This window comes from Callorhinus ursinus, unplaced genomic scaffold (assembly GCF_003265705.2).
Source record: "Callorhinus ursinus isolate GAN/ISIS: 27379988/994484 unplaced genomic scaffold, GSC_fseal_2.0 scaffold47, whole genome shotgun sequence".
NCBI lineage: Eukaryota > Metazoa > Chordata > Mammalia > Carnivora > Otariidae > Callorhinus > Callorhinus ursinus.
Window position 1 is genome coordinate 6,974,127 of NW_027397109.1, and position 13,019 is coordinate 6,987,145.

General features: G+C 38.9%; 1 pseudogene; it reads right to left on the minus strand.

Moving 5' to 3' along the window:
• Positions 1 to 2,263: 2,263 nt before the first annotated feature.
• LOC112839960 (DCN1-like protein 1 pseudogene) lies at positions 2,264 to 2,861 on the minus strand (annotated as a pseudogene).
• Positions 2,862 to 13,019: the final 10,158 nt, after the last annotated feature.

Below are 13,019 nucleotides of genomic sequence, written 5' to 3' on the forward strand. Positions count from 1 at the left end.
AGACTTTATCTCTCAGGTTAAAACACTATGCAGTGTGTATGTCCCCAGGGAGCCTCTGAAGAATCCACAAAACGTGGTCCTTGAGAGAGCCAGCATTTAGAGGACTGCCACCTGAGGATCATGGCAGTAGAACTAGTTAAGTGAAAAAAAGAAAAAAGATGTTTTGCTCCCTTCCTTTAATCTTCTACTTCCCTTGCCCCAAGCCAGGAAAGGGAGAGGAAGGGAGAAAGAAAACCAGGAAAACGACACACGATGCCCCTCCCACCACCTGGTTGGGCCAGGGCAGAGCTTGGCTTGGATGTGAGATCCAAATTTTGATTGAGACCGGACTGGACTGAATACCTAAAAGTGAGCCATCTTTACAGAAACAAGGCTTGTTCTTATCATTTAAAATGCCCGGAAGCTGAGGTGGGTTGGCTCACTAAGATGTCGTCAAGGGAAGGATGATGTGACAGAACTTACCTGACAGCCAGCATGGATGGAAGATCAAGCCCCTTTCTGTTTGTTCCTCCCTGCTTCAGACTATTCAGCAGACCAGTTTTAAATAACTTTAATCTTGTCTCTCTTTTCCAACAGGCTTGAGGCTACATACTTTTCACGCATTGTGTTACTCACATTCACAACCACTTGGTGGGTCAATACTAGTATAATCTCTGCTTTATAGATGTGAAAATTGAGGCATTAGGTTACAAGGCCATATTAGCTTGGTTTAAAGTCCAGCAAATCTGATTCCAGAGTCCAAGTTAAATATTTTTTAAAATAAGACTATATTTTTAGAGCCATTTTAGGTTCAAAGAAATTTTGAGAGGAACGTACAGAGAGTTGCCCTATAACCCCTGCCTTACACATGTATAGCTTCCCCCACTATCACTGTATCACAGTGGTACATTTGTTACAATTGGTGAACCTACACTGATACATCATTATCACCCAAATTCCATAATTTACATTAGGGTTTACTCTTGGTGTTCTACATTCTATGGGTTTAAACAATTGTATAATGACCTGTATTTACCATTACAGAATCATACAGAATTATTTTCACTGCCCTAAAATTCCTTTGTGCCCTGCCTATTCATCCTTCCCACTACCTTCAACCCCTGGCAACCACCAATCTTTTTAATGTCTCCAATAGTTTTGCCTTTTTCAGAATGTCATATAGCTGAAGTCATCCAGTATGCAGCATTTTCAGACTGACTTCTTTCACTCGGTAACAAGAACTTAAGTTTCCTCCATGTCTTTCTATGGCTTCCTAAACTCCTTTCTTTTTAGTGCTAAATAATATACTATTGTCTGGATGTATCAGCTTCTTTATCCATTTACTTCCTAAAGGACATCCTGATTGTTTCCCAAGTTTTGCCAATTATAAATAAAGCTGCTATAGACATCTATGTGCAGGGTATTTGTGTGGACATAAGTTTTCAATTCATTTGGGTAAATTAATACCAAGGAGCACAATTGCTGAATTGTATGGTTGAGAATATGTTTAGTTTTATAAGCAACATCCAACAGCCAAACTGCCTTCCAAAGTGCCTGCACCATTTTGAATTCCTACCAGCAATGAATGAGAGTCCCTGTCGCTCCACATCCTCACCAGCATTCGGTGTTGTCTGTGTTCCCAATTTTGGTCATCTAATAGGTGTGCAGTAGTATCTCATTGTTGCTTTAATTTGCATTTCCCTGATGCTATATGATGTGGAGCACATTTTCAAGTGCTTACTTACCATCTGCAAATCTTCTGTTAGGGTCTTTAGCCTAAGTTTTCATTCGTTTCTTATTGTTGAGTTTGAAGCGTTCTTTGTATATTTTTGATTATAGTCCTTTATCAGATATGTCTTTGCAAATGTTTTCTCCCAGTCTATAATTTATCTTCTCATTCTCTTGATGTTATCTTTCACAAAGCAGAAGTTTTTAATTTTCATTAAGGCCAGCTCATCAATTGTTTCTTTCATGGATTTTGTCTTTGGTGTTGTATCTAAAAAGACATACCATACCTGAGGTCATCTAGGTTTTCTCCTATGTTATATTCTAGGAGTTTTATAGTTTTACATGTTACATTTAGGTCTATGATCCATTTTGAGTTGATTGTTGTGAAGCTTATAAAGTATTTGTCTAGACTTATTTTTCTACATCTGGGTATACAGTTGTTCCAGTGTCATTTGTTGAAAAGACTGTCTTTGCTCCATTGTATTGCCTTTGTTCCTTTGTCAAAGATCAGTTGACTGTATTTATGTGGCTATATTTTTGGGGTCTTTATTCTGTTCTATTGATCTGAAAGAAGATTCCAAGCATCTTTTGATATTGATCATTTATGATGTTCCAACAAAAATTTATTCCATAAGTCTAAGAATTTAAGTCTTCCTTAAGCACTGAATTCAAGTAGGCAATGGCCATTTCTAGATCTAATCCTTTCTGTCTTGGATTCTTTGCAAAATTAAAAGTAAACTGGTAAAAGTCCTTAAATCATCCTGGTTCTTTCATCTTGGGTATCTGGGCCTTTAGGTTTCAATGTCATACCATCCAAGAACTCCTGTTTGGGAAACTTGCACTGTGTTGCTGCTCTGAACTTCGATGCAACAGTCAACACACTGGCTGGCTGGATCAAGTGCCAGGTCATCACAGGACTGTTGTATATCATCTATTCCAAGTTTATTTTCATCTTGAGGATCCTTGTAACTATTGTATAGTCGTTCTTACTTCTTCCTGTTCAATGATCCTTTTACACTCTCTCAAATATAAAGTTCAGGGTTTTGGGGAAAAAATGTCTGTTGCAACACTAACTTACTGCTGTTTTTTCACTAGATTGTGTGAGGATCATAAATTGACAAATTATCCTTCTGCAATGATTTCAACTTGCTCATGTTGGTGTTCTCTAGGCCTCTCCTCTCCTCCTCTGGTTCTGCAGTGACTCAGTTCCAGGAGTTTTTTCGTTGATTCTTTCAGATTTTCTACATATATGATCATGTCTTCTGTGAACAAAGATAATTTTATTTCTTCCTTTCAATCTGTATGCCTTTATTTCCTTTTCTTGTCTCATTGCATTACTTTAACTTCTAGTACAATGTTGAAATGGAGTGGTAAGAGGGAATATCCTTGCTTTGTTCCTGATCTTAGTGGGAATGTTTTGAGTTCCTCAAAATTAAATATAATGTTAGCTATAGGTTTTTAGTAGATATTCTTTATCAAGTGGAGGAATTTCCCCTCTTTTCCTAGTTTATTGAGAGTTTTATCATGAATGAGCGTCAGATTTTCTCAAATGCTTTTTCTGCACCTATTGTTATGATGTGATTTTTCTTTTTAGCCTGTTGATGTGGTAGATTACACTGATTGATTTTCAAATTTTGAAGCAGCCTTCCATACCTGGGATAAATTCCACTTGATCATAGTATATAATTTTTAAAATACATTGTTGAATTCAACTTGTGAATATTTTATTGAGGAATTTTGCATCTATGTTAATGAGAGATATTGGTCTGTAGTTTTCTTTTCTTGTAATATGTTTGTCTGGTTTTGGCATTAGGGTAATACCGACCTTTTATAATAAGTTAGGAAGTATTCCCTCTGCTTGGGTCTTCTCAAAAAGATTGTGGGGAATTGGTATCATTTCTTCCTAAAATGTTTGGTAGAATTCACCAGTGAACCTGTTTGAAAGGTTATTAATTTCATTTATTTAATAGATATAGACATATTTGGACTATATATTTCTTCTTGTGTGACTTTTGGTAGATTGTGTCTTTCAAGGATTGGTCCATTTCATCCAGGTTATCAAATTTGTAAGTGTAGATTTTTTTTTCATAGTATTCCTTTATTATCCTTCTAATAGCCACAGGATCTGCAGTGATGCCCCTTCTTTCATTTCTGATATTAGTAATTTGTACCTTCTCTTTTTGAAAAAAGAGAGTTGGCCGGACTAGAGGCTTATTAATTTTATTAATCTTTTTAAATAACCAGCTTTTGGTTTTGTTGAGTTTTTTTCTATTGATTTCCTATCTTCAATTTCATTGATTTCTGCTCTAATCATTATTATTTCTTTTCTTATGCTTACTTTGTTTGCTCTTCTTTTTCTAGTATCCTAAGATGAAGGCTTAGATTATTGATGTTGGATCTTCCTTCTTTTCCGGTATATGCATTCAATGCTTTAAGTTTCCTTCTAAGTACAGCGAAAGCAGTACCCACAAATTCTTTTAAGTTATGTTTTCATTTTCATTTAGTTTAAAATATTTTAAGATTTCTTCTTCTTTGACCCATGTGTTATTTAGAAATGTGCTGTTTGATCTATATATATTTCAGGATTTTCCAGTTACTTTCTGTTATTGATTTCTAGTTTAATTCCATTGTGGTCTGAGATCAGATGTTGTGATTTCTATTCTTTCAGATTTGTTAAGGATGTATTATGGCCCAGAATGTGGTCTGTTTTGGTGAATATTCCATTTGAGGTTGAGAAGAATGTGCATTCTCTGTTGTTAAATGAAATAGTCTATAGATGTCAATTATATTCAGTTGACTGTAAGTGTTGTTGTGTTCAACTGTACCCTACTGATTTTCTGTTTGATGGGTCTATCCATTTATGATAGATGAGTATTAAAGTCTCCAACTATGATCATAGATTCAACTACTTATTGTTGCAATTCTATTAGTTGTTATCTCACATAGTTTGACATTCTGTTGTTAGGTATATACATGTTAAGATTGTTATGTCTTTTTGGAAACTTGACCCCTTCATTATTATTTGTCCCTCATAACTTCCCTTGATTTGAAGTCTGCTTTGCCTGAAATTAATGTAACGACTCCTGCTTTCTTTTGATTAGTGTTAGCATTGTATATTTTTCTGTAGCCACCTACTTTTACTACATATGTGTCTTTAAAGTGGGTTTCTGGTAGACGATATATTGTTGGATCTTATGTTTTATGTATTTATTTTAATTCCAGTATAGTTAACATACAGTGTTATATTTCAGGTGTACAATATAGTGATTCAACAATTGCATACATCACCCAGCGTTCATCATGATGAGTGCACTCCTTAATCCCCATCACCTACTTAATCCATCTTCCCACCCACCTCCCCTCTGCTAACCATCAGTTTGTTCTCAATAGTTAAGAGTCTGTTTCTTGGCTTGTCTCTCTCTCTCTTTGCCTTTGCTCGTTTGTTTTGTTTCTTAAATTCTACATATGAGTGAAATCACATGGTGTTTGTCTTTCTAATTGGGTCTTATGTTTTGATCTACTCTGATAATCTCTGTCTTTTAATTGGTTCATATAGACCATTGACATTCAAAGTGATTATTGAAACAGTTGGATTAATATGTACCATATTTATTACTATTTTATTTTTGTTGCCCTTATTCTTTGCTCCTATTTTTCTCTTCCATTCTTTTTCTGCCTTTTGTGGTTTTAATTGATTATTTTATGATTCCATTTTCTCTCTTTCCTTAACATACGAGTTATACTTTGTTTAACCTTTTTTAGTGGTTGCCCTAGGATTTGCAATATATGTTTACAACTAATTTAAGTCCACTTTTTAATAAAACTATACCATTTCACAGTAGTGTGAATTCTTTCTAATAACAAAATAATCCTAATCCCGACCTCCCATACCTTGTATTATTGCTGTCATTCATTTCACTTGTATATAAGCATATGTATTATATATACACAAGCATACATATCTACATTGCTACCATTATTATTTTGAACAAACTGCTATCTGCTAGTTCAATTAATATTCAGAAAAATAGAAGTTTTTATTTTACCTTCAGTTATTTTTTTCTCAACATCTTCCTTATGTTATGTAGATGTGAGTTTATGACTATATTATTTTCCTTCTCTCTAAAGAACTTCTTCTAACATTTTGTGCAAGGCAGATTCATGGGCAAGAAATTCCCTCATTTTTGTGTGAGAAAGTCTTTATTTCTTTTTCACTTTTGAAGGATAATTTTCCAGGATACAGAAATCTATGTTGAGAGCCTTTTTCTCAACACTTTAAATATTTCATTCCATGTTCTTCTTACTTGCATGGTTTCTGAGAAGTCAGATGTAATTTTTATCTTTGTTCGTCTATAAGAAAAGTCTTTTTTTTTTAAATCTGGCTGCTTTCAGGCTTTTTTTCTTTATCTTTGATTTTATGTAGTTTGAAAATGACATGCCTATGAGCAGGCTTTGTTTTTTTTTTGTTTGTTTGTTTTGTTTTGTTTTTTGCGTTTATCCTGCTTGGGGTTCTCTAATATTCCTAGATCTGTGGTTTGGTATTTGACATTAATTTAGGGAAATCCTCAGTCATTTTTGTTTCAAATACTGTTTCCATCTCTTTCTTCCTTCTCATTCTGGTACTCTCATTATGCATATCTTATACCTATTGTATTTGTCCCACACTCCTTGGATAGTCTGTTCTATTTTTTTCAGTATTTGTTCTCTTTGCTTTTTGCTTTTTGTGGATTCTATTGATATATGCTCTAGCTCACAGATTCTTCCCTCACCTGTGTCTTGTGTACTAACAAGCCCATCAAAGGCATTCTTCATCTCCATTAGTGTTTTTTATCTCTAGCATTTCTTTCAGGTTCTTTCTTATGATTTCCACCTCTCTGCTTTCAAAGCCCAACTGTTCTTGTGTGTTGCCTACTTTAACCATTAGAGCACTTAGCATGTTAATCATAGTTGTTTTAAATTCTTGGTCTGATAATTCCAACATTGCTGCCATGTTTCATTCTGAAGCTAGCTCTGTCTCTTCATATTGTAGGATTATTGGTTTTTTGTTTTTATTTTTGTAATTTTGTATGCCTTGTCATTTTTTCCCCCTGAATAGCCAGACATGATGTACCAGACAAAAGGAATGGCTGTAAATAGGCCTTTAGTAATGTGGTGGTGAGGTGTAAGGGGAGGCAAAGTGTTCTATAGTCCTCTGATTAAGTCTCAGTCTTTTAGTGAGGCCGTGCCTCTGGGCTGTTGACTTCACAGGAGTTTCTCAGTTACTATCTTCCCCGTGATGTAGAACAGGATGACTAGGGTGTGCTGGAGTTCGCTATTGCTCTTCTTCCACTTGGAAAGCTAGAGCTCACTGGAGTTGGATATATCCCTTCCCAGGTCGGTTAGACTCTGATAATACCCTTAGAATGTGGTTGTCTAATGGTGCAGGACATTTCCAGTGCAGTGTGGACAAATCTGAGAGATTAAAACTCTGGGGGACCCAGTCACAGGAGGTCCTCCTCAATTTTGTGAAATTTAGCTTCAGGCCCTCCTCCACACTGAGGTAAAAATGCACTACCGCAATGACGCAAGCACACATTCACTAGGGAAACAGGGTCCCCATGCTCCTCCTTTTTTCCTCTGATGACTCATGCTTCTCAGGTGTGGCTGGGAATTGAAGACTACAGTTTCTGGAGCCCACCTTTCCCTCTGTTTTGAGAATTGGGATAATATTTGCTCTGCTACCAGGGTTTTAGTCCATCTTCTGTTTGCCAGGATTCTCCTCAAGGATCAAGGACAAAGTGTTTATAACTTCAAGAGGTTCTCAGAAACGCAGAGAAAAACCACAATGAAGTGACACTTCATACCCACTAAGATGGCTATAATTTTTTTAAAAGGAAAAGAAGTGTTGGCAAGGTTGTGGAGACGTTGGAACACTTGTGCACTGCTGGCAAGAATGTAAACTGATGCATCCACTGTGGAAAACATTTTGACAGTTCCATATAAAGTTAAACATAGAGTTACCATATGACCCAGCAATTCCATTCCTAGGTATAGACCCAAAAGAATTGAAAACAGATATTCAAGCATGTGCATGCACACTCATGTTCATAGCAGCTCTAATCACAATAGCCCAAAGTGGGAGATAACCCAAATGTCCATCAATGGATGAGTGAATAAACAAACTATGCTTATGTACATTTGATGGAATATTATTTAGCCATAAAAAGGGAGGAAGCACAGATACACTCTACAATGTGGATAAATTTTGAAAACATTATGCTGAATGAAAGCATACGTGAAAGGGGCCAGACAAAAGGTCACATATCCCATTCATGGATTGATTGCATTTATATAAAGTGTTCAGAGTAAGTAAATCCATAGAGACAAGGGAGCAGGTGGAAGGTTGCCAGGGACTGGGAGGATGGGGGATTGGAGAATTCGAGCAATCGTTTAATAGGTATAATAGACTTCCTTTTAGGGTGATGAACATATTTTGAAACTAGATAGAGGTAATGGTTGCATAACATTGTAAATGTACTAAATACCACTGAATCGGTCACTTTAAAATGGTTACTTTTTGTTATGTAAATTTCTCCTAAATTTTTAAAGTTTCAGGAGTGAGGTTGAGTCTGGAGACCCAAGGTCATCTGGAAGCTCTAGGTGTTCTTTTACTATCTGTTCCTCTCTTGGGTTACTAACTGGGTGCTCAATTAGACTCATTCATTGCTGTTTTTCCAGTGGGTCCTTGTTTATCAAGCTCAGGATGCCGTGGAGGGAGGTTACTGCCTCTCTATTTTAAATTCCATGGTGTCTAGAGGAGCAGTCATTGCCAGTTCATCTTGCAGACAGAGAAGACAGAACTGAAGTCGCTTGCCCAAGGCCACTTGTCAGGGTAACAGTGGGGCTGGATGTCAGCTTGCCCAGCCCATCACTCTGCTTTGTTCCCAGCAGCCATAATGTGGAAGAACAGAGAGCATGCAACCAGTCCAAGAAAGCCACACTCCTATCCAGCAGGGAGACCGAACTGAGAACAGCTGACAAGAACTGAAGGGTAACACTGCTTCAGCAAGAATTCTTGCCTTCTTGATACCATCCAGTTTGCCCAGACACTCCCAGCCCACTTCTCCACTCTGCAACCATCTTTTTCTCTTTTTTTTAAATTTAAATTCAGTTAACCAACATATAGTACATCATTAGTTTCAGATGTAGTGTTCAATAATTCATCAGTTGTGTATAACACCCAGTGCTCATCCTTTCCTGAAAACTGTTTTCCTCTGCTTTCAAATGAACGGCTCCCTGCAGGACTGTGGCCCTGCTCCTGTCAGAGGTGGGCAGCTGACCCTGGCTGGGACAACTCATCACATTCCTGAGGAGGTTGGAACTGGAACTTAGACCCCTCTGGGACTTGGACCCTAACATGTAAAATTCATAAGCTACTGGAGTTGTCTTATTCCAAGGTAGCAGCCCAAGAAGGAGGTAAAGGAAACATGGGGATAGAATTTTCTCATTTCCCTATAGTGTCCATGTGAGGTGATGTTCCTGAGGCCCAGCTCCTTCTTCCCTTGGATTCTGAAGAGTGCCCCAGGTTGCTGCTAGGGCAGGCCCTGCACATTAGCACCCTCACAACTCACCCAACTCCTATCCAGTTATCTAGAGGATGGAAAACTAATGTCCAGATTTCCCAGACTCCCTTGCAGTGAAGGTGTCACATGTGACCGAGGTCCCACCAGGCACACACACCTGCGGAACACATAGAAGTTGGTAAAGAGCACCCCAGAGTGGTGACCACACTCAGGGGGATCAGACTTTCTACAAGTAGAGTGGACCCAGGGGCTCAGCTCTCTGAGCAGCTGCGCTGGAGAGTCTGTTGCCCCAACCCTAAGCAGTGGTGTTTTCAGAAGTTGAGTCCCATGGTCTAGTCAGGCATCTCTTCTGGCTGTAGGATCTAAGCTTGGGTCCTAGACCTGCCCAGAAACTCTATCCACTACATAATATGCTGCAATAAATTCCTTTCTCTGAAACAAACCTGTGGATTCCGTAGTCTGCAGCTTCTAAAGAATGCATTCATACACATCAACAATCATAGATTCCTCTTGGTAGTTTGGCTTGGGTGTCTGTTACCTGCAAGCAAAATAGTCTTTATCAATACAATCAATTATCCAAATTGTCTATTTTTTTTAAAAAGCAAACTTTAAAAGAGGTTGAAAAAAACCCTTTTATCCAAATAATAGATATCTCCATTTTCAGGTAGCTCTGACAGTACTCTCTAAATCAAAACATCTGAAATTTCATTTTTGTAGAACGGGAAATGTGTGAGTGATACAAGTTAATTGACTTGTGGGGAACCCTGAATAGTTGCAATTTTATCTGATAAAAGGTTTAAAATAAAAAATGTTGAAAATAAAATACTCGTCTTTATTGGGTCATTAGCTCTAATGTTCTCCTTGAGTTCTGAGGGCATGAGGCCCAGAGAGTTACCCAAGAACACACAGAAAGTAACAGGATTAGAACGAGAAGCCCTGTATCACTTGGCACTGGTTTCATCTCTCTTCCAAAGCACAGTATCTCCGGAGGCTAAGATTCAGAGCTTGTGGCTTAGCCAGAAAAAACAGAAGAAAAGAGAACAGAGCCTTATCACATATTTTTTATTTATGACCATGCTAGCAGAATTCAAAGTCAGAAGAATGGATCTGTGAAAGATGTATTTGGCTGAATCCTTGTTTGTTATTCCTTTTCTGAAGGGAGTTATCAATTCATGGGGAAGAATGTAAGTTCATGCCCATTCTTCCCTCTTACCCATCGCTAACCTTGCCCCCACACGGGATGAGCTGTGCCTTGATTTTTCACACAGCCCTTCACACAGATCGGACTAATGTGTTTAAAAGTTTCATGAAGTTTCTGCTGAAATAAATGTTGCTTCTTTCCTAAAGACACTCCAACAGAGGCTTTTTTCTTTTCTAAACAAAGCATGGTAGCAGTCTGCAGCAACCATTATAAATAGAGATTTGTCATGGCAGGGAAAGGTGCTGCTGAAATGGATGGGCAGGCTCAAGTCATGACTGGCCTTCCTGTGATGCCTCTAAGAGGTGGTGCAGGCACACAGGAGAGAAGCCTGCCTCTGGACTCCTGCCTGGTGCTTACAAGAACTGTAGTGTACGTGAGGTCCTCAACCAGCCTAAAAGGGTGGCTATTTCTAGTACAAATGCTACTGAAAATTCACTCAGAGGAGAAGCAAAGGTCTTCATCAGAGTAGAAGAAAAAGAAAGAAACAATGACTTTGTCATGAGCAAATCACTGAAAAATGAGAAGGGCTGCTTGTTACCTAATGTGTCTTCTGGAGATAGATGGTATTTCATGGAGTCAACCAAACAGGAAATGAATCAGTGTTTGAAATAACAGTAGCTACCCAAGATTTTTCTTAATTCTCTCCAGACTTGAAAACAGTAACAACATCAGCATCCAGGAGATGTAAGTTCTCTGTCGCGTATTGAGGAATAACACCAAGTTCAACAGCCTTTAAAGGTCTTGGAATTGGGTTGTTTTGTTTTGTTTTTTGAATCAGTGGATCTCACACTTTAATGGAAACCTTAACCACCTATTTATCTTTGCCAGAAAGACCCAAGGTGGCAGAAACTAAGAGTTTTGCTTTAAGTGTCCTTTCTCAAATGGATGCTGGTAGCTTTGTCTAACCATTTTTTACTAATGTAGGAATGGGAAGCCATATTGCCTACTTTGACTTCTTCCCCTCAGTGGATGGAGGTGCTTTCCCTATACTACTGGACCGCATCTCCAAGCCAGCAGGCTGGACAGGTGACCGTGTGTCTGGCCATGGGCAGGAGGGGTGGGGCATGGAGGGGAACCTCCAAGGGAAAAAGTCACCATGCAGGCCACCAGCAAAGGATCCTATATGCTATGCAATGCTATATGCTAATGCAATATATATGCTATTTCTAAGGACAGGGTGAGCCTCAGGTGCAATTGGGTAGAAGAAACATAAAATAACAACAGGATTTATTGCCCAAAGAACAAAAGAATAGAAGGCAGAACCAAAGGGGTAGAGACACAGAATTATGAAAAAAGATGAGAGGCATGGGGAATCTTTCATGATGGAAACATGTCTTGAGGTCTGCAAACACTCTGTAGGGATGCCAGTACAGAGGCCATGGAACAGAAAGGCTCACAGACCATACTATGTTGCTCAAATCATAATTGTATTGAGCCAATTTAAAACATACACAGAGAAGCCAGGGGAAGAGATGGGAGAGGCGGACACAAGATGGGAGCACACAGAGCATTTGCATGTCTGACTCTGTCTGCCACATCAGCTTTCCCTGCTGATGGTGTGGTTATAAGGACTAGAATTGAAGGCAGGCAAAAGGCCTCAGCAGAGGACTCTCTCATCTATCAGAGATGCCGGATAAGTGTGTAGGCCTGGGTGTCAGCTAAAGCTCACCAATAACCACAGAACAGCCTACACTGCATGTTTCAGGTAACCAAGGTATGGCAGTTTGCTAGGGCAGCCATAACAAAACGCCAGACTGGGTAGCTTAAACAACAGAAATTTTGGGGGGGGGGCGGTATTTTTTATTGTTATGTTAATCACCATACATTTCATCATTAGTTTTTAATGTAGTGTTCCATGATTCATTGTTTGTGCATAATACCCAGTGTTCCATGCAGAACGTGCCCTCTTTTTTTTTTTAATTTTTAAAGATTTTATTTATTTATTTGACAGAGAGAGACAGTGAGAGCAGGAACACAAGCAGGGGGAGTGGGAGAGGAAGAAGCAGGCTTCCCACTGAGCAGGGAGCCCGATGTGGGACTCGATCCCAGGACCCTGGGATCATGACCCGAGCCGAAGGCAGACGCTTAATGACTGAGCCACCCAGGTGCCCAAAAGAACGTGCCCTCTTTAATACCCATCACCAAGCTAACCCATCCCCCCACCCCCCTCCGCTCTAGAACCCTCAGTTTGTTTTTCAGAGTCCATCCTCTCTCATGGTTCGTCTCCCCCTCCGATTTCCCCCCCTTCATTCTTCCCCTCCTGCTATCTTCTTCTTTTTCTTTTTCTTAACATATATTGCATTATTTGTTTCAGAGGTACAGATCTGTGATTCAACAGTCTTGCACAATTCATAGTGCTCACCATAGCACATACCCTCCCCAATGTCTATCACCCAGCCACCCCCTCCCTCCCACCACCCCACCACTCCAGCAACCCTCAGTTTAAACAACAGAAATTTATATTCTCCTGGTTCTGCAGACTGGACACCCAAGATCAAGGTGCCGGCTGAGTTGGTTACTTCTGAAGGATATAAGGGAAGGACTTATCC